General features: G+C 52.8%; 1 pseudogene; it reads right to left on the reverse strand.

The window, feature by feature from the left end:
* Positions 1 to 6,546: 6,546 nt before the first annotated feature.
* On the reverse strand, positions 6,547 to 11,386 carry LOC141996970 (mast cell protease 3-like; annotated as a pseudogene).
* Between the last annotated feature and the right edge of the window lie 15,581 nt (positions 11,387 to 26,967).

Here is a 26,967-nt window from a genome sequence, read left to right on the forward strand (position 1 = left end):
GGCCAGGAGGTCACCTGATCTCTTTGTGTTCAACCCTTTAGCTCTCCCTTTGCAGGAGGGAAGGGCCCAGGCCATCAGTTGCCAGGAAACAGGGTGTTGGCCATTCTCTGTGTCCAGACCCCTGCACACACCTGCCCTCTAGGGCTCTGCAAGTATCACACACCCTTATCCCACCATCTAGAGACTTAAGAACTGCATAGGGGAAACTGAGGCACCCCCACACGATTCAGAGAAAACATTAAGAACAGTCCCACTTCAACACAGATGACGTACCCAGATCTCCTGCCTCCCAGGTTCATGTACAGAAATGTTGTGGCCCCCCCAGGAGCACGGTGATGGTGCTGTGAAATACAAGGGGATGCAAATGCTGCAGACAGGCCCCTACTAGGGATCCAGTCATGGGCCGTTAACCGAGTTAAAGTGGGTGGGTTTAGCAGCTGCCTTGCACTCAGGATGAATGTAGAGAAGCCAGCACTCCAGGGCCTTTCCCCTGCAGGAGCAGCGGCCGGCTTTGATCTGGTCTGACAGCAGAGGACTGTCTGGCTCAGGAACAGGGGATCCTGCATTTCTTACTGCAGGTTGCAGTTACAATGAGCCACCCTCACCACCACGTCCTCCCTGCTCAGGAACCCTCCACACCTGCTTCTTTGATTTCCTCCCGTCTCTGTCTTTACAAAGGCCATGTAGGGTCTGGCGTGAGGCCGGGCTTCGCGTCCTCTGAGGATCTCCCCTGGCAAAGCCCCCAAGAGAAGGAGTTAGTTCAGGCCCCCAATCCAGCCAGCTGCTGAACCCCTCCCCCGACCGAGAGCAGGGCCCCCATCGTGCCAGCTGCTGCACGAACCCAGACCGAGAGCAGGGCCCCCATCGTCCAGCTGCTGCACGGACCCAGACCGAGAGCAGGGCCCCCATCGCGAGGGGCGCTGCAGAGACGCAGAGTGAAAATCCCGCTCCGGGGAGTTTACATGGACACAGGACGGATCCTCGTCTCCATTTCACACTCCGGGAAATCCAGCCCTGTAGGCACAGGGGCGAGTTACAGGGGCCCCTGGTGTCTTCGCACCAGCAATATTCAGAGCCCAGGGGCCCAGCTCCACCAATATTTGGGGCTGGGTGTGTCCCCCCGGCCCCACCTGCTGCCCTCCCACGCCTCCCCCGAGTGTTCCCCGGCCCCTGCTTGCTGCCCCCCGGCACCAGAGCAGAGCGTCCCTGCCTCCATGCCACAGGGTCCTCGTGCCCCCCAAGCCCCTTGCCAGGGCAGACTGACTCTGAGCCTGCCCTTCCCCCTCAGACCCTTCCCTTTTCACAGGGCCCCCCCGCCCGCAGTCACCGCTCCTGCCCCATGCTGGGCAAGGGGCAGCCCCATCCCTCGTCCTCAGTGAGGCTACAATCAGGGGCAACAGCAGGGGAGGAGGCGCACAGAGCACCCCCGGCACCCACCATGGGGGAGGCGAGGGAGATTCCTGGACCTGAGAGGGGCCCTAAGAGCACGTGCAGTGACAGTGGTGGGGATACATGTGCTGCTGGGGGGCGGGAAAGGGGGCTCCTCCCCCAGAGCTCGCTGCTGCCGGCAGGGAAAGGGCTGGGGGGAGTCCTCCTCTCTAGCCCCTGCACCCCAAACTCATCCTCAGCCCTGCCCCACCCCAGAGCCCACACCCCCAGCCAGAGCTTTCACCCCCCAACCACACCCTCAACCCTCTGCCCCAGCCCTGAGCCCCTCCAACACCCTAAACCCCTCATCTCCAGCCCCAGCCAGAGCCCTCGTCCCCCCGCACCATAACCCTCTGCCCCAGCCCTGAGCCTCTCCAACACCACAAACCCCCCAGCCCCAGACAGAGCCCTCATCCCCCACACTCCTACTCTTGCCCAAGCCCCTCCCACACCCCAAACCCCTCATCTGCAGCCATACCCCACAGTCCTCACCCCACACCCCTCATCCCTGCACCCCCTCCCTCCGCACCCCCTCCCATCCCCAAATTCCCTCCTAGAGCCTGCACCCTGCACCCCAATCCCCAGCCGAGGGCCTGCACCCCAGACCTTCTCCCCCACCCAAACACCCTCCCAGAGCCTTGGGCAGGTGGGGGGGCGGAGTTTGGGGGGGCAGAGTTTGGGCAGGGGCAGGTTCTGGGCACCACCAAAAATTATACAAACCTGCTGCCCCTGCCTGTAGGTGTTACAGCCCCACAGCCTCTAACCAGAGAACTGCCCTGCCCTGCCCTGCCTTGGTGGACCCAGCACGCGCCCCAGACACATGGGTCAGGAGGAAATACAGTGATGGAGACATTTGTATCAGCCCTGTACAGGTTCTGGAGGATACAAGATGGAAAGTGAAAATAAAAAGCAGTGTGGTGAAGGGGCTGGGGGGGCTGCGGGGCCTGAGACTGCCTGACTGAGGTGCTGTGAGTTGGGGGGCAGCAGTGTGGCCTAGCAGCCTGTGCTTTGGGACACCTGGGTTCTGTGCCCAGTTCTGCTGCTGGGTGACTTTGGCCCCGCTCTGTGCCTCAGTTTCCCCATCTGGGAATAATGATCCCAACTACCTTTGTAAAGTGCTTTGAGATCTGCTGAAAGAAAGGTACGGCCCAGATCCTTAAACATACTTAGGTACCTTGTGATTTCAATGGAAGTTAGGAAACGCAACACCTCTGAGGATGTGGGCCTAGATATTCTTATTTAGCACTAATTTTGTTTATGGCTCATCCCAGCTTCCCTTCATCTCGTCCACGGCCCCCTTATCCTCCCACAACCCTGGATCATTCGCAAACACAAAGCCCAATCTACAGGCCAGTAATAGAAAAATAAGAGTGAATTGTTCAAAGACAACGTTTTTTATTCAGAAATGGCTTTTTTCCCTCACGTGCCATTTGTTTTCCAAATAAAGGTCCGTCTTTGATATTTTCCAAATATTTGGAATATTCTTTATTTTGTCTCAGCAATGCTTTCCAAGTTGCCGTGATCTGGGTTTTTCCTACCTCCCATCAGTATCACAATAATAAATAATTAAATATTTGTGGGGTGGGGAGAGGGAAAAAGGCAAGAAAATACTGAAAACCAATAAAAGCTGGGTCCAGTTCAAAATCGGCTAAACAAAACATGCAAATTTTCAATTTTTTTCACGCAATCGCTTCAATGTGCTATTGTCATGGGCTGTTTTATTCGGCTAGCCACGCTTTGTGGTGTATATTGGCCAGCTAAAACACATGGCCTTGTTCCTATTCCCTGATTCGGTGAAAGTTTTAAAGCCAGCCAATGACAGGCTGCAGCTAGGAATTTTGATGGTAGAAAACCTTGAAGAGTGTAATAGGTATAAAAATTATCAGCATTTGTAGAGGGCGTATAGAATTCAACAGAGAAAATTCTACCTTTGCTCCAGAATCCCCTAGGCTGATGGAAAACCCTGTACAAACGTGGGAACTCTGACGACTCAGGAAGAAAGGTTTTCAGCGATATTGTTCTGGGGGTAACAGGTCATGTCATCAGACAGGCACAACACAAACACAGAGAGCCAGGGACAGAAGCGAGTCAGACGCAGATTGAAAAGCCAGGCACTTATGTTGTTCACAAGACATTCCAGGCACTTATGGGAAATGTTGTGTCTTGCCTTATAACTTTTCCAGCAGATGTCTGGGTAGTTAAAGTCTCCTTCCCTCCCCCTCATTTGCCTTTTTAACTTGTTAATTTCACAGCCAGATTGTGTCCTCTGGAATCAACACAGAATTCTAAGAAATCCGATCCCTGTTAGTGTGTCCTTCCCTCCTGGATCTCTGTCAATCAGGTGAGGGAAGCCCCAGCCAGTCAGCGGTTAAACTCGGGAATCTGAGCTGTCAGTCAGACCATTGCAGGCGGAAAAACAAATCACAAGGATCCAGCCACTCTAGAAGCATCTGCCTCTGCTGTCAGTGGTGATGGGGAATGCGAGATGGGGCCTTTCCTCTCTGGGGGACACTGGCTCTGATCAGGACTCAGGTCTGGGGGACTGACTGGCTCAGGGGGGCAGGGAATGCTACTGCGTCTTACCTGAGGCCTGGAATCCATAGGCCCAGGCCTGCACTAAGTCGTTCTTTGGAAATCCCCGTCTGCAACACCAGCCTGAGCTGTGTCCCCTCCCTCTCATGTGAATGAGGGGGCTGACGTGTCGCCTGGACTGGACAGCATTTGCCACATTGACATCAGACCAGCGTGGGGGTGGAGGGACCTTCCATGGGCTGCAGAGCTTCCTGAGCTCAGATCTATGTAGGCCGGGCTCCAGCTGTGCATTCCATAATGCCAGGTGGGCATGGCCCCTGGTGTGCATTGCATACTTCCACCTATGTATGCACCCTACTGTGCATTCCATAACTCCAGCTGTGCGTTGAATACTTCCAGCTGTGCATGGCCCTGCTGCGCATTGAATACTTCCAGCTGTGCATGGCCCCAGCTGTGCATGCCATAGCTATAGCTTTGCATGGCCCAGTTGTGCAGCATTCCAGGCTCCGGGCCATTCCTCACCAAGTGGCCTCATCCCTGGCATCTACAATGTGAGAAAAAAGGAACCACAGTGCTTCCACGATGACCCTGAGTTTTCTGACAGTCTCAGCCAGAAGCCACATCCGTCCCACATAGGCCTGTGCGTGTGTCATCTGGGCTTTCTCAGGGGCACAACCTCTCCATTTCCTGCTCCCTCTGCCTCTGCCTATAGAGGGGGAAGCATCACTCTGGTTGCACCTGATTCAGCCCCACCGTGCAGGAGATACTCTGTGACAAGCAGACCCAAATGCCAGGCCTCACGTGATTCTGAGCGAGACACATCTGGGCCAAGCCCAGCCACTGCCCTTAGCTCTGGGGTTCCCAAGGCAGGCTCCCGGGGCCAGGCCTGCTGCTGGGCACCTTTCCCGGGGTCATGGGATGCCGCACTCCAGCTGTCCTGTATCAGTGATGTAACCTCAGCAAACACTTTCCATCACTCTTCAGGGTGCGCCAGGAGCTGCCGTCAACCCGGCTTCCCATCTGGAACCAATTTGGGTCACCCGTGTGCAGGATGGAGGAATTCAGACCGGTGCAGATGCAGAGAAGGGCAGTGAGGGCACTCAAGGGACCAGAGAGCAGGTCTGACGAGAGGAGAGTGAAAGAGCTGGGTTGGATTAGCCTAAAATGCAGGCTGAGGTGGAGTCTGATTACCCTCTATGTTGGTGGTGTGGGGGTGGAGGGTTTGTGGAACATCAGTCTATCTTCTATGGGAGAGGGGGCTGTAGAGTTTGGATGGCCTCCACCCCAGGAGAAGGGGGACCAATCTCCATGGGGACAGGTTGGTTAGAGGAGTCAAGGAGGGGCTAAACTAATAAGCAAAGGGGAGGGTAAAAGCGCGGAAGAAATGAGCTCTCAGGAAAAATCAAGAACAAAATTAATCCAGGAACCCCAATTAAATGAAGAGAAGAAATTCGTGGCTTGCCTCTGCACCAGTGCGAGGAGTCTGGGGAACAAAAACAAGGTACTGGAATTGCTCCTCTAGGAGCAGCAGTTTGGTGTAGCAGGTGTGACTGGAACCTGGTGGGATGATTCCCGTGACTGGACGGTTAAAATCCATGATTACCAGCTAGTCAGGAAGGATCAAGTGGACAAAAGGGGAGGGGGCGTGCACTCAATGTCAAAAATGGCACCATCTGTTTCCAAGTCACTGATAACTGGGAAGAAAATGATCCTGGATACTTATGGATCAGCGTCCTACCAGATAAAACACATGAGAGGTTAGTTGGTGTCCTAGGTCCCAGCTTAGCGCATTAGCCATGAGCCCAGCCTTCCCTGTAGGGGTGAATTCCCGCTTGGCCCTGGCCGATGCAGCAGCTGCTCTGGATTTCACAGCTCGGGTTGATAGCTCAGTACCCGAAACACTTTTTTTTGTAACTCTGTTTTTATTCTTTGCTGGCAATGTAGTAGTGAGCGAAACACAGCAGGCCGCACGGCAGGGCGGGGCAGGGAAGGTGGGGAGGAGGCGATCAGCGCCGGGGACGGATCTGCAATCAGTTCAGTGCAGCCTTCTCTGCGTTCCCTTCCCACTGGCCTTCCCGGCACTGGGAACAGGAGTGTTTGGAACTGGCGGTGGCCAGCCTGATGAACTAACCCATGGGATAGGTCCAGTGAGGCCAGGGCAGGCTGCAGTTTTCACAGGAGTTAGCAGGTCAGGTAACAATGTAGATCCCCCAATAAATGGTCATTCAACCAGCTGACATGGGGGAGAGCTACAAACCGCCAGGTCTGCCCCAGGATTTGGTTTATGTCTGTTACCCTCGAGGAAATAAACCAGCTGGTTCCCTAGCGAAGAGGCAGCCTAAGGGTCTGGGTTGGGATTGCCAAGGGAGCCGATGGGAGCTGGTCTTGAACCTGGCTCCTAACTCCCCTAGGCTCAGTGCCTTGATGCTCATGGGTTGGGCGTTGCCTGAGAGGAATGATGGCTGTGGGGGGGCTATTCTGGGGAGAGGGGGGCTTGGCCAATCTGCAAAGCATGCCCTACATCTGGGCATCAGCAAAGGACAGAAGCAATGCAGCTCCGGCCCCCGCAGCTATTCCCGGCTTGGCTCAGGGCTGCAGCCTCCTCAACATCACCTCTGTGCAGGGGATGAAGGTGGTGACTTTCGTGTACACCCCGGGAGGGTTGGGAGGCCCCCAAGAGATGATGCTCTGCGCTGTTTCCCCACACACCAGGGGGCCTCCAGAATCACCCTGTGAAATAAAACAAGCCACAGATGGAGAACAGCTCAGTGAGTCATTCCCACCGACGCACAGCTCAGTGTCAGCCCCCTATGTCCAACTGGTCTCTGCTTGGCTCCCCAAAGGCCCAGCTGGTCTCAGCCCCCCATCCCACCCCAGATATTTTCCCATTATTTTGTACAGCACCAAGCACAGTGGGACCTGATCGTTGACTGCCACTCGTAAGCCTGACTGCAACACCAACAGCCTCATTAATAATAACGATTTATCAAAGATGCTTGAGGCCAGGAGGAGAATCACCTTCCAAGAGTCTTTGCCCGTCTTTGGATCCCCCACACACATCATGGAGGAGGCATTATAGTAGTGGTATGGTCGGTTAGGATTACCAGGACACGCAGCATCCTGCATCACCAAGACGTCCACCTCCTGGAGCCTGGCCGAGTTCGAGGTACAATCTGTGCTGGTGCCGCCCCAGCCGGCGATGCTGCACATGGCCCCGGCCTCTAGTCTCTCACTGGTGCAGGGCAGGGAGATGGTATCCCCCCATCTGTTCAGCTTTGCCCTCTCTGCCAGCTGAGACACAAGAACGACGAAGATCAATGTGAGGGTCACACTCAAGGACACAGAGACGCACCCCAACCCCCAGAAACACACTAAGCCATGACTGTGAGGTCACTGGGGATTGGGGGATGGGATGGGGGCGGTACTTTCAGCAGTGTGAGGTCATTGGGGGCGGGGTGATGGGATGGGGGTGGTACCTGAAGTAGTGTGAGGTCATTGGGGGTGGGGTGATGGGATGGGGGCGGTGCCTGCAGCAGTGTGAGGTCATTGGGGGCGGGGTAATGGGATGGGAGCGGTGCCTGCAGCAGTGTGAGGTCACTGGGGGTGGGGGGATGAGATGGGGGTGGTACCTGAAGTAGTGTGAGGTCATTGGGGGTGGGGTGATGGGATGGAGGCGGTGCCTGCAGCAGTGTGAGGTCACTGGGGGCGGGGTGATGGGATGGGGGTGGTGCCTGCAGCAGTGTGAGGTCACTGGGGGCGGGGTGATGGGATGGGGGTGGTACCTGCAGCAGTGTGAGGTCACTGGGGGCGGGGTGATGGGATGGGGGTGGTGCCTGCAGCAGTGTGAGGTCACTGGGGGCGGGGTGATGGGATGGGGGCGGTGCCTGCAGCAGTGTGAGGTCACTGGGGGCGGGGTGATGGGATGGGGCGGTGCCTGCTGCAGTGTGAGGTCACTGGGGGCGGGGTGATGGGATGGGGGTGGTACCTGAAGCAGTGTGAGGTCACTGGGGGTGGGGGGATGGGATGGGGGTGGTACCTGAAGCAGTGTGAGGTCACTGGGGGGGGATGGGATGGGGGTGGTACCTGAAGCAGTGTGAGGTCACTGGGGGTGGGGGGATGGGATGGGGCAGTGCCTGCAGCAGCATGATGTCATTGTTTGTGCTCTCTTTGTTGTACTGCGGGTGGGGGATCCGGTGGCACACAGAGATTGTCTGTTGGCTCTGTTCCCATTCTCTAAAAGCCAAGAGCAATACCTGGGGCGTTAGGGGCAGGAGCGTAGGTGAGGAGGGGGAGGGGCACAGGTGGGTCTGACTCAGGAGCACTGATATGGGGAGGACAGGGCAGCCTGGGGCTCTCAATCTGTGATCTCAGACTCAGTTTTCGGCTTCGGGGCTGGGAAATAGCACAGGGGACTTTTTCCCTCTGCGAGGCGCTGGCTGCAGCACAAACACCTGCCCAGTGGTGTGGGGGTCCCAGCCAGTGTCTCTACCAGCCCTGGTGTTGTTCCTCTGAGCTCCTTCACGCCCCGCAGTCCTCCTGCCCCCGGGATCTCAGCTCCTCCCCACCCCCGGCTAGATGCAGAGAGGAGTCTATGCCAGCTCCTCCCAGCCCAGAGCCCCTCAGAGCTGTCCTGGGGCTGTGAGCCCCTCCCTGCCCCGATCAGGGCAATGGGCCAGACCCCAGCTGGTGCCAATGGCTGTAGCTCCATTGATTTACCCAGCGTTGGATCTGGATGATGGTTTGCAGAGGCCCCTAGAGACACGGCGATGCCCCCTGAGCAGATCATGTCCCTGGGTTCTGCTCTCTCAGCCTGTCACACTAACTGCTCCTTCCCTGCAACCTGTGACAGCGCCAGAGCTCCCGGCTCCCCCATTACCCGCTAACACCCGACCTGCCCTGACATCCCCAGTACAGAGGCACTTACTCTCCATTGCAGTGAGCGGCCATCAGCACGAAGTTCTCCACCACCAGGAACCCTCCGCAGATATAGGTCTTCCCTCTGCGTTGTATATCCAGATAGGCCATGTCGGGTCTGGAGTGGGGCTTGGCTTCCTGGCCTCCAATGATCTGGTAGACCAGGTTCATAGAAAGAGCCCCATTGTCTCTCTGGGCTCGGTTGGAACCAAGCTCCCCATCCCGAAGGGGAGTCACCACAACCTCATCCCACCCCTCTGATGCTCTCCTTGCGGGATCCCTGTGCCTGGAACTCTTCCCCCTTCTCAGCTCTCCCCCAGACTGGACACCCCATGGGGCCGGAGGGTAAATCTGAAGCTCTGCCCTCGCTCGGTGGAGAATCAGTGCAAAACACCCCAGGAGTGGGTCAGAAATCGCACTGCCTGGAGTTAACAGCTATGGGGGCTGAAGTCATCCCAGATTGAGGCAGGCAGCCCCTGGAAGGGCACTCATAGACTTCAAGGTCAGAAGGGACCACTATGATCATCTAGTCTGACCTCCTGCACAACGCAGGCCACAGAATCTCACCCACCTACTCCTGTAATAAACGCCTAACCTATGTCTGAGCTACTGAACTCCTCAAATCATGGTTTAAAGACTTCGAAGTGCAGAGAATCATCCAGAGAATCCTCCAGCAAGTGACCCATGCCCCACGCTACAGGGGAGGGCGAAAAACCCCCAGGGCCTCTGCCAATCTGCCCTGGAGGAAAATTCCTTCCCGACCCCAAATATGGCAATCAGTTAAACCCTGAGCATGTGGGCAAGACTCACCAGCCAGATACCCAGGAAAGAATTCTCTACAGTAACACAGATCCCACCCCATCTAACATCCCATCAAAGGCCATTGGGCCTATTTACCATGAATAGTTAAAGATCAATTAATTGCCAAAATCATGTTATCCCATCATACCATCTCCTCCATAAACTTATCCAGTTTAATCTTGAAGCCAGATATGTCTTTTGCCCCCACTACTCCCCTTGGAAGGCTGTTCCAGAACTTTACTCCTCTGATGGTTAGAAACCTTCATCTAATTTCAAGTCTAAACTTCCCGATGGGCAGTTTATATCCATTTGTTCTTGTGTCCACATTGGTACTGAGCTTAAATAATTCCTCTCCTTCCCTGGTATTTATCCCTCTGATATATTTATAGAGAGCAATCATATCTCCCCTCAGCCTTCTTTTGGTTAGGCTAAACAAGCCAAGCTCCTTCAGTCTCCTTTCATAAGACGGGTTTTCCATTCCTCAGATCATCCTAGTAGCCCTTTTCTGTACCTGTTCCAGTTTGAATTCATTCTTTTTAAACATGGGAGACCAGAATTGCACACAATATTCCAGGTGAGGTCTCACCAATGCCTTGTAGAACGGTACTAAAACCTCCTTATCTCTACTGGAAATACCTCGCCCGATGCATCCCAAGACCGCATTAGCTTTTTTCACTGCCATATCACATTGGCGGCTCATAGTCATCCTGTTATCCACCAATACTCCGAGGTCCTTCTCCTCAGTTACTTCCAACGGATGTGTCCCCGGCTTATAACAAAAATTCTTGTTATTAATCCCTAAATGCATGACCTTGCACTTTTCACTATTAAATTTCATCCCATTACTATTACTCTAGTTTACAAGGTCATCCAGATCCTCCTGTAGGATATCCCTGTCCTTCTCTGTATTGGCAATACCTCCCAACTTTGTGTCATCCGCAAACTTTATTAGCACACTCCCACTTTTTGTGCCGAGGTCAGTAATAAAAAGATTAAATAAGATTGGTCCCCAAACCAATCCCTGAGGAACTCCACTGGTAACCTCCTTCCAGCCTGTCAGTTCACCTTTCAGTAGGACCCATTGAAGTCCCCGCTTTAATCAGTTCCTTATCCACCCTTTCAATTTTCATATTGATCCCCATCTTTCCCAATTTAACTAATAATTCCCCATGTGGAACCATATCAAATGCCTTACTGAAATCAAAGTAAATTAGATCCACTGTGTTTGCTTTGTCTAAAAAATCAAAGAAGGCTGAGGCCCAGGGAGATTGTTTGTAAACCTGCCTAAGGGATATAAGTGACCATCCTCAATCCATACAAATCCCTGTCCACAGAGATCCTGGGCAGATCTGGGAAGTGGTCCCAGATTTCTGGGTCCCAGCCCAGTGGCCTAGCACCATGGCCAACCTCCCTGTCTGGGACACAGATTGGCAGTGGGATCCCAAAGGAGGCTGTGTGCTTGGCCACCCAACCCCTTGGGCTGCTTTGAGAGCCCCAGCCGCACTCAGGAGAGGATGCAGGGTTTGATACAGGCACTTGGCCCCAGCACGAAGAAGGGGGAGACCCTAAACGCTGCCTACAGTTCCCCATATGGGGCAAGGGTCCCACTCCCCAGGGGCCCTGATCTCCCACTCCCCACAAACTCACCAGCCTGAGATCCAGGGGGAAGGAGAAAGGCCACAGGAAGCAAGATGAGGATCAAGAGCTGCATTGTCAGAGACATCCAGGGATGGGCACGGAGCCTCTGCCTGAGCCCCAGGGGGTTATATGGACAAGGAAAGGGGAGGGGTGGGCAGGGCCTGGCAACCACAGGGACGTGTACCCTGCTTCCCAGAAACTCCCACCTCCTATGGCCCAAGAGTGGAGATGCTGACTGGCGAAGCCTCAAGCCACAGCTGTGCCCACATCAGGGCGGGGGGGTTCCTCCCTGCTCTGGTGCCCACCCAGCCCGGCTGTGGATGTGGTTAACCCTGCCCCCTCCCTACTACAGGTGTAAGGAACACCCCTGGGCTTCTCTCCAGCGAGATACCCAGACCCATAGATTTCAAGGGCAGGAGGGACCATTGTGACCTTCCAACCTGACCCCCTGGCGGACACCCCAGAGCCAGAACCCACCCAGCGACTCCTGCCTCCACCACGGACCCCGGTCAGTTGCTCCCATGGCTCCATGTTTAATGTTTGCATATTAGTCTCAGCCAAACCTTTTCTGACTCCAGCTCCTGGCCATTGGGTCTTGTCCTGCCTTGGCCAGAGAGGTTGAAGAGTCCCCTGCTCTCAGAAACCCCTGCTCCATGGAGGTTCCTACAGAGGGGCCAAGTCCCGTCTTCACCTCCAATACCCTCAGGAGACCACTCTCCTTGGAGCTCTCCCCGCCAGCCAGGATCTCCAGATCTCAGCTTGTTCTTGTAGCTCTTTCCAGTTTCTCAACATCCTGCTGGAGGTGTGAACACCAGAGCTGGACACAATCTCCAGTCATGATCCCACAAGGGCCGTATCCAGAGGTGACCCCACCTCCTTGCTGCTACTCAATATCCCCTGGTTTATACATCCAAGGTGTGACGACGTGGGACTGTTCTTAATGTTTCCTCTGAATACTGTAGGGGTGCCTAAGTTTCCCCTAAGCAGTTCTTAAGTCTCTAGGTGGTGGGATAAGGGGGTGTAATTGTTGCAGAGCAAAGGGCCAGTGTACATAAATGGCCGACACTTTGTCTCCTGGTAACTGATGGCCTGGGCCCTTCCCCCCTGCAAGGTGAGAGCTAAAGGGTTGGAGAACAAAGGAATCAGGTGACCTTCTGGCCCGGGAAAGGGACAAATCCCAGAGGAGGAGGGGCTGGAGGGTGAGGGAGTTGGGGCTGGCTGGGGATGTGGAGTGAAGTGCAGACGTGGTTATCTGGCTCACTGCCCCCCAAAATGGACCCGGCTGAGGGGTCCTGTTCTCTGTACCTACAAGCTCTGTTTTAGACCGTGTTCCTGTCATCTAATAAACCTCTGTTTTACTGGCTGGCTGAGAGTCATGTCTGACAGCGGAGTTGGGGTGCAAGACCCCCTGGCTTCCCCAGGACCCCGCCTGGGTGGACTCATGGTGGGAAGTGCATGGAGGGGCAGAGGATGCTGAGTGCTCCGAGGTCAGACCCAGGAAGGTGGAAGCCGTGTTAGCTTTTTGCCCTGCGGACAGGCTGCTCCCAGAGAGGAGACTTCCCCAGAGTCCTGCCTGGCTTCGTAGGGAGCAGTTCCAGAGCATCGCCCGGGGACTCCGTGACATTAGGACGGTATCTGCCTGCTTAGCTCCAGCATTGCTCTGAAACCTCTTGTTTGGATGGGTTCCGCCATGCTCCCTTTCAGAGCCCCTGCTCTCCACGTCACAGCTCCCGTCCTGCCAGCATGAACAACATCCCTTGTCCCTCGATGTTTGACCTTGTTTTTGGCTGGATTCATGTGAAGGTCTAATTGAGCCAAACTCACCAGGTGACCCAGGTAGCTCTGTAGCTTGGAGGCGTCCCCCATCCCACCTATCCTTGTGTTCTCTGCAGAATTTACCAGCAACCATTTTACATGAACTTCCAGATCATTGATACAGATACTGAATAACCTCAGGTCCAGAACAGAGCTTTGTGGGGACCACCAGAAACACACATGTGGATGCTGATTCCCCTTTGAAGATCACACTTTGAGGAGGATCAGTTAGCCCATTTTGGAGCCATGTTGAGTTTTTTGAGAGCTAATTTCTCAATTCAAATGTTTTGTGGTACTTGGGCAAACTCCCTAAGGAAATCCACGTATATATCACATCAGCACAGTCACCTTCATGAACCAGACTTTTAACATCGCTCAGAAATGACAGAGTGGTTACTGGTTTCAACGTAGCAGCCGTGTTAGTTTGTATCAGCAAAGAGAATGAGGAGTCCTTGTGGCACCTTAGAGTCTAACACATTTATCTGGGCATAAGCTTTTGTGGGCTAGAACCCACTTCATCAGATGCATGGAGTGGAAAATACAGTAGGCAGGTTTAAATACACAGAAATTGAAAAAATCGGAGTTGCCTTACCAAGTGGGGGGATCAGTGCTAATGAGCCAATTCAATTAAGGTAGAAGTGGCCTATTCTCAACTGTTGACAAGAAGGGGTGAATACCAAGGGAGGGAAAAATCACTTTTGTAGTGCTAATGAGGCCAAGGCAATCAAGGTGGCCCGTTTCAAACAGTTGACAAGAAGGTGTGAGTATCGGCAGAGGGAAATTAATTTTTGTAGTGACCCATCCACTCCCAGTCTTTATTCCGGCCTAATTTGATGGTGTCCAGTTTGCAAATTAATTCCTGTTCTGCAGTTTCTCGTTGGAGTCACCTTAATTGAATTGGCTCGTTAGCACTGACCCCCCACTTCGTAAGGCAACTCACATCTCTTCATGTGCTGTGTATTTATACCTGCCTACTGTTTTTTCCACTCCATGCTTCTGATGAAGTGGGTTCTAGCCCATGAAAGCTTATGCCCAAATAAATTTGTTAGTCTCTAAAGTGCCACAAGGACTCCTCGGGGGTTTTTTAGAGCGGTTATTGAACATGGTCTGCTCTCCATGAACCCATATTGACTGGCATTAACTCTGTTTCCATCCTTTAGTATCTGCCTATTGGTAAATCCAATCTCAGCCATCCATTATTTGGCTCTGGATCCCCCTCTTGGAATTGGCATGTTTCATGAATGAGTGGTGGGATCTATCCATCCAGATATAACTAGATCTATGTGTCACCATATAGAACCATTCCAGAACCACTCTATATCCATTCAAGATCAATACAGATGCATGAATACCCAACCTAGTCCATTCAAGCTAGATTCATTTCAGTGGATGCTGTTCCATTCTAGATCGATCCATACCCACATAGCTACCTGTAGATCCCTTCTAGATAGATGCACATCCATTCTAGAGCCACCTAGATCCCCATACATCCATTCTAGATCCATCTCCGCACCCTACCAATGCTGGACCCACCCGCTGTCTGTACCCTTCTGGTAGCTCTAGTAGGCATCACTGACCTGACTCAGGACCAGCAGGGGGGTTGGGTGGGAGCATCCACGTCTGGTCCCTGGGGAGGTGGGATGCAGGAATGGCTGGATCAGTGATGCTCCTGACTCTGTACTTGTGAATCCCCATAGGGGGACAGCACCTCCCCTGACAGGCCAGGGACCTCGTGGGTGCGGATGGGGCTGAGTCCCCTTGGGGGCTGATAAACTCAGTGGCGCAGCAGAAGCAGGGGATTGTCTGTCTCTGACAATCTGTTGCGGGGGTCAGATACCACTTTGGGTGTCACATACACAATGTCTCGGGTGGGGTGCTGGTATCAGGGTGGTCAGAGCCACCCGCTTCTATCTCACACACAGTGGGACAGGGGTGTGTTTTCTCACCCAGCACTGATACGGATCAGTGTTACCCACAGCCCACATAAACAGGAGAGCTGGGGAAGGGCAGAACTTGGTGCTTGGAACAGTGACAACAACACAGAGATGCCCTGGAGGGGAAATGCCACATGTCTGATTATGCACCCCCTGAACTAGCCAGTCCCCTGCTATGGGGCTAGCTTAGAGCAGGCACCCCCTATAGGGGAAAGGGCCCATGTGTATTCCCCACTCTCCAGAGCCAGCCTGTCCCCCATCCTGGGGCCAGTATTAGTCTCACCAGTGCTGCATAGAGAGGCAAAATCCCCTCCCTGCTCCTATGCCCCTGGTTTTACAGCCCAGGCTCTGGCCAGTTTTGCCCCGGCAGTGCTCATAGCACTGCTTGTTCACTGTAAGCCCTCCTAGGTCCTTTGCAGAGCCCCAGTTCTCCAGGACATAGTCCCAGCTCCGGGGAGGTGGCCAGGTCTCTTGGGCCAAGATGGAGAACACTGCATTGGCTGGATTCACACCCCTGGTGTGTGACTGGGCTCAGCTGACCAAGCGCCCCAGCTCGATCCCTGTACCTGCCCTTGCTTTGTCAGCATTTACCGCTCTGCCTGGTGCCGTGACACCCTCAGATCTGATGGCAGCTTGAGCTGGGACACTGGGGTGATGCCAGTTTTGGGTGTCCAACCTGAGACATTCAGCGTGGCCAGGACTGTCAGAGTAGCAGGGCCCCATTGTGCTGGGTGCTGTACCATGTTTATTACATTTATTATGGCAGCATGTAGAAGACTGGGTCATGGCAAAGGTTCTCATTGTGCCAGGTGCTGTACATTATTTATTATGTGTACTAGGGTAGTACCTATGTGCCCCAGCCATGGCCCAGGACAGCAAATCGCAGGACAGGCAAATAGAGGGAGTTTGCCTGGGATTTCACCTGGTGGGAATTCCCACGGAGTTGTTTGCCTGTCAGGCTTCTGTGAGCAGTAAACACAACATCGGAAGAGGCTCTTAGAAGGAAGACAATATGGATAGTGAGAGATCAGCTGGTTGTGACCTGCAAAGGATGTTCCAGGTTTGTCTTTCTCCCAGAGGATAGAAACGACTTTGTCTGTATGAAGTGCAAGCTGGTCTCCATATTGGAAGAGAAGTTTAAAGGACTAGAGACGCAAGTATCAACCGTGCGATGCATCAGAGATAATGAAGAGTTTCTGGATAGAAGTCAGCATTTGGTACTGCAGGCACAGCATGCTTTAGAATCAGAGAGGGCAGGGCAGAATGGGGAAGAAAATTGGCAGCATGTGACCTCCAGAAGAAGAAGGAGGAGAACTCATGTACCTCCAATAGAGACAGAGGTAAGAAACTGTTTTCAGGATCTCCAAACAGGCACTATGGCAGAGAATGGTTTGGAAGAGTTATCTGAGGGAAGGGATCAAAAGGGGACCCCCATTGACCGGAAGGCATGGGATGCATTGTCCTAGGGATGGGGGTTCCATGGTCACCACTCCCAAGAGGAGGAGATGGGTGGTGGTGGTCGGGGACTCCCTCCTAAGGGGGACGGAGTCATCCATCTGCCGTCCAGACCAGGAAACGCGTGAAGTGTGCTGCTTGCCTGGAGCTACAATCCAGGATGTGACGGAGTGTCTGCTGAGACTGATCAAGCCCTCGGACCGCTACCCCTTCCTGCTTCTCCATGTGGGCACCAATGATACTGCTAAGAATGACCTTGAGCGGGTCACTGCAGACTACGTGGCTCTGGGAAGAAGGATAAAGAAGTTTGAGGCGCAAGTCGTGTTCTCGTCCATCCTCCCCGTTGAAGGAAAAGGCCCAGGTAGGGACCATCGAATTCTGGAGGGAAATGTGTGGTTACGCAGGTGGTGTTGGCTTTGGATTCTTCGACCCTGGGATGTTGGTCCAGGAAGGAGGAGTGCTAGGAAGAGATGGGCTCCACCTGACGAAGAGAGGAAAGAGCATCTTCGCAGACAGGCTTGCTAAGCTAGTGAAGAGGGCTTAAAACTAGGTTCACCGGGGGATGGTGACCTAAGCCTGGAGGTAAGTGGGAAAGAGGGATACTGGGAGGAAACACAAGGAGGAGGGTGCAACAGGGGAAGCCTCTTGATTCATACTGAGAAAGTAGGGCAATCGGCTAGTTATCTTAGGAGCCTGCACATGAACTCAAGAAGCCTGGGAAACAAACAGGAAGAATTGGAAGTCCTGGCACAGTCAAGGTACTATGATGTGATTGGAATAATGGAGACTTGGTGGGGTAACTCACATGACTGGAGAACTGTCGTGGAGGGGTATAAACTGTTCAGGAAGGACAAGCAGGGGAGAAAAGCTGGAGGAGTTGTACTGTATGTAAGGGAGCAGTATGACTGCTCAGAGCCCCAGTATGAAACTGGAGAAAAGTCTATTGAGAGTCTTTGGGTTAAGTTTAGAGACGAGAGCAACAAGAGCAATATCATGGTGGATGTCTGCTATAGACCACCAGACCAGGAGGAGGTGGTAGACGAGGCTTTCTTCAGACAAATAACAGAAGTTTCCAGATCACAGGCCCTTGGTTCTCATGGGGGATTTCACTCACCCTGACATCTGCTGGGAGAGCAATACAGCAGTGCACGGACAATCCAGAAAGTCTTCGGAGAGTGTTAGGGACAACTTCCTGGATTGAAAGTGAAAGTGCTGGAGGAACCAACTAGCGGTTGTGCTCCTCTTGACATTGGTAGGGGAAGTAGAAGTGGGTGGCAAACTGGGCAGCAGTGACCATGAGATGGTCAAGTTCAGTATCCTGACAAAAGGAAGAAAGGAGAGCAGTGGAATACGGACCCTGGACTTCAGAAAAGGAGACTTTGACTCCCTCAGGGAACTGATGGGCAGGATCCCATGAGAGGCTAATATGAGGGGGGAAGGAGTCCAGGAGAGCTGGCTGTATTTTAAAGAAGCCTTATTGAGGGCACAGGAACAAACCACCCCAATGTGCAGAAAGAATAGCAAATATGGCAGGTGACCAGCTTGGCTTAACAGAGAAAACTTGAGTGAGCTTAAATACAAAAAGGAAGCTTACAAGAAATGGAAACTTGGACAGATGACTAGGGATGAGTATAAAAATATTACTCAAGCACGCAGGAGTGTAATTAGGAAGGCCAAAGAACAATTGGAGTTGCAGCTAGCAAGGGATGCGAAGGGTAACAAGAAGGGTTTCTACAGGTATGTTAACAACAAGAAATAGGTCAGGGAAAGTGTGGGACAAGGTCAACTCCCAGAGTGCTGTACTGGGCAACACAGTGTGGGGAGGAGGTGAGCAGCCCACATTGGTGAAGGAACAGGTTAAGGACTATTTAGAAAAGCTGGACATGCAGAAATTTATGGGTCTAGATCTAATGCATCCAGGGGTGCTGAGAGATTTGGCTGATGTGACTGCAGAGCCATTGGCCATTATCTTTCAAAATTCGTGGAGATCAGGGGAGATCCTGGATGACCGGAAAAAGGAAAATATAGTGCCTATGTTTTAAAAAAGGGAAGAAGGAGAATCCGGGGAACTACCACCACTCAGCCTCACCTCACTCCCTTGAAAAATCATGGAGCAGGTCCTCAAGGAATCCATTTTGAAGCACTTGGAGGAGAGGAAGGTGATCAGGAATAGTCAACATGGATTCACCAACGGCAAGTTATGCCCGACCAACCTGATTGCCTTCTATGATGAGATAACTGGCTCTGTGGATACGGAGAAATCGGTGGATATATCTTGACTTTAGCAAAGCTTTTGATACAGTCTCCCACAGTATTCTTGCCAGCAAGTTAAAAAAGTATGGATTGGATTAATAGACTATAAGGTGGATAGAAAGCTGGCTAGATCATTGAGATGAATGCGGAGTGATCAACGGCTCGATGTCCAGTTAGCATCTCGTATCAAGTGGAGGGCCCCAGAGGTCATCCTGGGGTCAGTTTTGTTCAATATCTTCATTAATTATCTGAATGATGGGATGGATTGCACCCTCAGCAAGTTCACGGATAACACTAAGCTGGGGGGAGTGGTAGATATGTGGGAAGGTAGGGATAGGGTCCAGAGTGACCTAGACAAATTGGAGGATTGGGCCAAAAGAAATCTGATGAGGTTCAACAAGGACAAGTTCAGAGTCCTGCACCTAGGAAGGAAGAATCTCTTGCACCGCTACAGGCTGGGAACCAACTGGCTAAAGCGGCAGTTCTGCAGAAAAGTAGCTGGGGATTACAGTGGATGAGAAACTGGATATGAGCCAGGAAGGCTAATGGCATATTGGGCTGAATTACTAGGAGCACTGCAAGCAGATTGAGGGAAGTGATTATTCATAGACTATCAGGGTTGGAAGGGACCTCAGGAGGTCATCTAGTCCAACCCCCTGCTAAGCAGGACCAATCCCCAATTTTTGCCCCAGATCCCAAATGGCCCCTCAAGGATTGAACTCACAACCGTGGTTTTAGCAGGCCAATGCTCAAACCACTGAGCTATCCCTCCCCCCACTCTTATTCCCCTCTATTAGGCACTGGTGAGGCCACATCTGGAGTATTGTGTCCAGTTTTGGGCCCCCCACTAGAGAAAGGATGTGGACAAATTGGAAAGAGTCCAGTGGAGGACAACAAAAATGATTAGGGGGCTGGGGCACATGACTTATAAGGATAGGCTGAGAGAACTGGGCTTATTTAGTCTGCAGAAGAGAAGAGTGAGGGGGGATTCGATAGCAGCCTTCAACTACCGGAATGGGGGTTCCAAAAAGGATGGAGCTAGGCTGTTCTCAGTGGTGGCAGATGACAGAACAAGAAGCAATGGTCTCAAGTTGCAGTAGGGGAGGTCTAGGTTGGATATTAGGAAAAACTATTTCACTAGGAGGGTGGTTAAGCCCTGAATGAGTTAACTAGGGAGGTGGTGGAACATCCAACCATAGGGGGTTTTAAGGCTGGCTTGAGAACGCCTTGGCTGGGATGATTTAGTTGGGGTTGTTCCTGTTTTGAGCAGGGGATTGAACTAGATGACCTGCTGAGGTCTCTTACAACCCTTATCTTCTATGATTCTATTATTTCAGTTTATGCTATTCCATTCTAGATCTATCCATATCCACATAAGCACGTCTGGGCCCATTCTAGATTGATCCACATCCATAGAGATCTATTCTAGTTTCCCCTAGATCCCGATACATCCATTCTAGACCCATCTCCCCAACCCTGCTGGTGCTGGACCCACCTGACCTGGCTCCAAGTTCTTTTGAGATGTTGGCTGGGAGCATCCAGGACTAGCCCTTGGGGGAAGCGGAATGCAGGAATGACAGGACCAGTGATGCTCCCCCCTCTGTGTCTGTGCACTTCTCCATGGAGATGGCACCTCCCTTAACAGGGCAGAAACCCAACAGACAGGGGATAGTGTTGAACCCCCTTTGTGGGGTGATGGACCCAATGGGGCAGCAGAAGAAGAGGAGGCATCTGGCTCTGACAATGTGTTTGTGGGGAGGAGGTCAGAGACACTCTGGGCATCATGTACACACTGTCCCGGAGGGCTAGCATCAGGGTGACCAGAGCTGCACCTTCATCTATCTCACACATGGGAAGGATCAGGGTGTTTTGTTTTACCCAGCACTGATACCGATCAGTGTTAGCCACAGCCCATGTAAGGAAGAGCTGGGGAAGGGTGAAAATAATCCCTTGGAATGGTGACAGCAGCACCGAGCTGCCCTATGTTCCATTCCCCACCCCGTGAGACAGCCAGTCCTCTACTCTGCAGCCATATCAGAGCCTGTACCCCCTAGAGGAGAATGGCTTCCAGCCACTGAAGCCCCAAAATTGGAAACAGGAATCCCAGGTGTGCTGGGCTCCAGATGATGCACAGCTGGTGCCAAGTGGCTTTCCAAATCCTGATCTTTGCCCATCACCGACAGAGACAGGGGCCTGTCCACTAAACCCCAGAGGGATATAGTCTTCCCTTGATCTCCCAGTGATCTCCTCAGGGATTCATGCTAGCTAGCTAACTATGGGATGGGGTCATTTGTCTTAAGGTCAAGATTGTCACAGATGCCTGGGAGATGTGGCCTCTGTTAGGATATAGATATTCAGGCCTGCCTATAAAGGCCTCTACTTTAAGAATTTAGGTATATGTTTATCATTTAGCTAGTAATAGAGGTATACAAGAAAGAATCTGTGTAAGGGCCTTCTCTCACTGTGACAGTCTGAGGCCCTGTTCTTAGGCCAAGGCCTTTGGCTAAGCAGCAGAGGCAGCCATAAGCTGGGAAGCGACCGGTCACCTCCTCACATTCCAAACTAGTCAATATGGGGCTGTTCGGAAGGTGATCCGATCTATCACCTCCAGAGAAAGGGAAGAGCCTAGAAGATGTAAAAGGAAATTTAGGTTGATAGTTTTCTGTCTGGTAAGAACTCACTTATCAATAGACACAGCTGGGAAACCCTTATGTCTTTATAGATGTAGTTGTGAAATCCTCACTTCTGTATTGTTTTCTCATTATAGTTCCCACTTTGCTATTGTTTATTGGCATGGTCTCTGTCTGGTTCTGTGATTGTTTCTGTCTGCTGTATAATTAATTTTGCTGGGTGTAAACTAATTAAGGTAGTGGGATATAACTGGTTAGCTAATCATGTTACAATATGTTAGGATTGGTTCGGTAAATTTCAGTAGAATGATTGGTTAAGGTAAACCTAAGAATATTACTATATAAATTAGGGGCAAACAGGAAGTAAGTTGGGATTCGAAAATAAGGAAAAAGGAACTTGGATTTAAGCTTGCTGGAAGTTCACCCCAAGAAACATTGAATTGTTTGCACCTTCGGACTTTGGGTATTGTTGCTCTCTGTTCATGCGAGAAGGACCAGGGAAGTAGGAGAGTGAAGGAATAAGCCCCCTAACAGCCTCCTAGTCATCATGTGGAACCAGGGTGTCCAGTACCTAAGGAGGAGATGGGCCAATGCTATTGCTGGGGATTGGGTTAAACCTTGTTCTGGGTGGGGCCTCCCCACTCATAGATCAAGGGAAAGAAGCCATTGTAGCCATGTGGGGAACCCACAATCATAGTGCCTGACACAGGATCATGGGAAAGCTGGAGTAGACGCTGAACCACGTGGTTCCAGGGGTTTCCATGGGCATGCCTAGGGAAGGCAGGGGCCATGGCTTTGCTCAGTGGAACAGCTGTTGTCCATGTGCAAGAGAGAGGAGGGGCAGAGAGAGATAGAAGTCGTGAGATAACCGAGCAGACAGTAACAGGAGTGCTGGCAATGTGGCTATGGGGCTGGAGTATTACATCTGTCATCTTAGCTGATACACCTGGGATCGAACTAGGGGCCTCCAGAGCTAAAAGCATGAGCCCCTCTAGAGTCTCTCGCCCAGAACAGGTCCCTGTGGAACCCCCCCTAGAAAGTCCCTTGGTTCCCTATTCAGGATTGCATTTTGTGCTCAGTTGGTGAGTCAGGTTTTTTTAACCCATTTCACATGGGCCATGTTGATGTTACACTTTCTCAAATGCCGTCCAGGAGTCCAAATCTCTCTCTTCCCGCAGCATCGTTGCCTCTATCAACCAGCCTTACAATGTTGTCAAAAAATGACATTATCTTCATTTAACAAGGCCTGCTGTCCACGGAACCATGTTGATTGGTCTCAGTTATAGCTCTGTCTCTTCTATTGATGGGGTCCCATCACACCCATTCTATCTAGCTCCATGTAGACCAGGGTGGGCAAACTTTTTGGCCTGAGGACCACTTCTGGGTATAGAAATTGTATGGCGGGCCATGAATGCTCATGAACTTGGGGGTTGGGATGCAGGGGGATGAGGGCTCCGGCTGGGGATGCAGGCTCTGGGGTGGGGCTGGGAATGAGGAGTTTGGGGTGTAGGAAGGTGCTCTGGACTGCGACTGAGGGGTTCGGTGGGTGGGAGGGGGATCAGGTCTGGGGCAGGGGGTTGGGGCGCTGGAGGGGGGCAGGCTCAGGGTTGCAGTCTCTAGCAGGGCTTACCTCAAGCAGCTCCTGGAAGCAGCGGCATGTCCCCTGTCTGGCTCCCACCTGGAGGCATGGCCAGGCAGCTCTGCACGCTGCCCTGTCGACACATAATGCCCCCGGAAGCAGCAGCATGCCCCCCTCCAGCTCCTACATGGAGGTGCGGCATCGGCCAGGCGGCTCTGCGTGCTTGCCCATCTGCAGGCACCGCCCCTGAAGCTCCCATTGGCTGCATTTCCCAGCCAATGGCAGCTGTGGGGTGGCCCTTGGGGCAGGGGCAGCATGTGGAGCACCCTGGCTGCCCCTATGCATGGCAGCCAGAGGGGGGACATGCCGCTGCTTCCGGGAGCCATGCAGAAAGCCCCTGACACCGCTCCTGGTGGGAACTTGAGGGCCAGATTAAAAGTTCAAAGGGCCGGACACAGCTCAAGGGCCGTAGTTTTCCCACCCCTGATGTAGACCCATGATTGCCCATCTAGAGTCATGCCCAAACCATTTAAGATCCATGCTTGAGCAATGCAAATGCACAAATGTGCTACTGGATCCATTTAGGTCAATAATGGATTAATGCAATTCCAGTCTAGAGCTATCAGTCTTGATCAACTCACATCTATGCAAATCGATTCTAGATCCACCTAGACCCACACCATTAGTATCTAGACTCATTCACCAGCCATGGCCTGCTGGACCCACTGAGTTCTGCTGGTAGCTACAGTAAGGGTCACCAACTGGGCTCCAAGGCCAGCATGGAGAGTTGGCTGGGAGCATCCAGGACTGGCCCCTGGGAGAAGCTGAAAGCAGGAATGTCTCGACCAGTGATGCTCCTGGCTCTGTCTGTGTGAATCCCCACAGCGGGAGAGTGTCTCCACTGATAGGCCAGGGATCCATGATAGGGGGTAGGGCTGAAGCCCCCTGGGCAGGGGCTGATAAACCCAGTGTGGGCAGCAGGAGGAGGGGAGGCATCTGGCTCTGACAATGTGGTTGTGGGGGTGGGGGTTCAGAGACACCCTGGGCATTGGGGGGGGCTGGTATTAGGGAGATCAGAGACACAACCACTTTTATCCCACTCAGATGGTGGTGGGATCAGGGTGTATTCTCTCACCCAGCATCGATACCAATCAACGTTACCCACAGACCATGTAAGGGTAAGCTACGGAAGGACAGAAATTAGCACTTGGAAAGGAGATGGAAGCACTGAATTTCCATAGAAGGGAAAGCCCCGTATCCCATTCCCCACCCCCCTGAGCCAGTCAGTCGCCTGCCCTGGTCCTGGATCGGAGCTTGCACTCCAATGGGCCCTGCCCAGCACCTACACATAAGGATCTCCACATTCCTCCCCTGCATGAAGTGACGTCTCCAAACCTGCAAACTGTTTGTAGGGCTTAGGCCCCACCCAACAGGATCCAGAAGCAGGGGCTGCCTTTTCCCTGCTAAAGGCCATAGAGTGGATCCAAAAAGCCCAGTGGAAAAGCTCTCACCCTGGACTGCTGGGGGGCTGGGGGCATCTCCCATCGCTCCCTGTGCCTCAGTTTACTCACAGCCCTATTGGGATAAGGACATTCACTTGTACTGCGAGGCCTCTGCATGACAGACAGTCTCGAAGAGCTGGGTGCTATCACCATTATCGTGGGCAGCTCCCGACTGCCAGTCTGGAATGCCAATGGAAAGCCAAATACAGAGCTGGGAAAGCCCTCCTGGGCCCTCCAGTCTGGCCCCATTAGAAACACACAAAGAGAACAGGAAGAAATTCCAGAGCTCCCTTCACCTGCCTACGCCAGGGGTTTCAGGGCTCTTTCCAGCAATTGCACCTCTCCAACATACTTACAGGTTGGCAGATTCTGTCCTGGGAAACAGACTCTGCAAAAGATTTGGGGGTCACAGTGCAGAAGCAGCTGAACACGAGCTGCCAGTGCCACCCCGTGGCCAAAAGGGCAAATGCGATCCTGGGAATCTCGAGTAGGAGCAGAGTGGTTATTTTACCTCCGCATTTGGCACTGGTGCAGCCCACTGCTGGAATCCTGTGTCCAGTTCTGGTGCCCACAAAATTCAGGAAGGATGTTACTGAATTGAGGAGGGTTCAGAGAACATCCACAAGAATGATCAAAGGATTAGAAAACCTGCCACCTAGTGGTAGACTCAAAGAATTCAATCTGTTTAGTTTAACAAAGAGAAGGGGTGACGTGATCAAAGTCTGTAAGTACATACAGAGGGGGAAATATTTAATAACAGGCTCCTAAGTCTAGAAGACAAAGGTCTAACACAATCCAATGGGCGGAAGCTGAAGCTAGATGAAGTCAGACTAGAAATAAGGCGTACATTTCTAACAGTGAGGATAATTAACCATCGGAACAACTGACCAAAGGTCACTGACAATTTTTAAATCAAGATTGGATGTTTTTTTCTAAATTATCTCCTCTAGGAATAATTGTGGGGCAGTTCTCTGGCCTTTGCTTTGCAGGGGGTCAGACTAGATGATCACAATGGTCCCTTCTGGCCTTGGAATCTATGAATTTAAGTGTGGGGATGGATGGAGGGATAGATAGGCGGGGATGGGGATGGATAGATGTACAGATGGCTGGGATGGATGGATGGATGGATGGATGGATAGGCAGGGATGGGTGGATGGATGGATGGATCGATGGATGGACGGACAGGTGGGGATGGGTGGATGCATGGATAGGCTTTTCCATCATAAAAATGACACTCACCCTCCTGCCGTAGTAAGCCCAACCTAACCTGAAACAATTACCCAGAATTAAATCAACGTCAACAAACAAATTAACTGAATAAAATATGAGAGAGAAAGCGGGGGCGGGGGGGGTTATAGATGGACAGATAGATTATGGACTTGGACTGCTGCTGAGACCCCAGTCGATCTATGGGGACTGAGCTTTATTTAAATCCTGGCCCTACAGTTTCTCTTGGAGGCAGAAGTTGCTGACGGGTTTTTATCCTGCCTTTGGTGTCCTCGGGGCCCCACAGACACAAACCCAGGAGAACCAGGATCCTTCCTAAAGCAGCTTCTCTCCCATCCCAACTGGTGCGGAATTCTCCAGACAAATGTTATTTTGACCCAACAACACCCCCTCCCCCCCCCGCACTCCAAGCTCCCCATGTGAAATTGCAGCACCAGGAGTAGTGCCCTCCTTGGCCATGTGAACAGAGCCATATTGAGCAGGGGCAGGGAGGAGTGTTTCCCGGGGGATCCTGGGATCCTGTGCCCAGTTCTGGGGTGAGCACTTTAAAAGGGCGGGCAGCAACCTGGAGATGGGGCAGGATGGGGCCAGGCAAATGATTGGAGTGCTAGAGAAAATGCCTGGCAGGGAGAGACTGAAAGCGCTCGCTCTGTGTGGCCTCTCCACAAGTCACGGGGGAGGTGCCTGAAGGTCGGGGTCCAAGAACCGTCGTAGGGAGACAAAGCCAGGTGCTGGGGGCTCTTCAATCCAGCAGGGAAAGGCAGAGCAAGATCCAACTGGGGAAACTAAAGCCTGACCAAATCCAGCTGGAATGGAGGGCCCAGTGTGGGACAGGGGAACCAGCTCCCCAAAGCTGGGGGTTTCTCCATCTCCGGGTGGCCTCAGACCCCGCCTGGCTACCTTGCTGGGAGAGGCGTTCACAGAACACCAGTGACCGGGCTCAGTCCGGGGGAACTGGGCAAGGTCTCTGGCCAGGGTCACTCAGGAGGGCAGACGGGTCGGTCGAATGGACCCTGCTGGCCTGAACATCTGCGGATCCAGGTATCCAGGGGCAGAACAGACCAGGGGGAATTCTGCCATCTGCAGCTGGGAGGCCTCAGCACTGGCCACGTCCCCACCTGGGGGCAGGGAGGGCACCAGTGCAGGAAGGAACCCCGCCCCCCTCTGCGATGCGGGCGGGGACGTGGCTCAAGGTTTCCTCTCCGGGAATCCCCACCCCTGACACATCGCTGATGGGAAATTTCTTGGTAGCCGGGTAC

The sequence above is a fragment of the Natator depressus genome, chromosome 13 (assembly GCF_965152275.1).
Source record: "Natator depressus isolate rNatDep1 chromosome 13, rNatDep2.hap1, whole genome shotgun sequence".
NCBI lineage: Eukaryota > Metazoa > Chordata > Testudines > Cheloniidae > Natator > Natator depressus.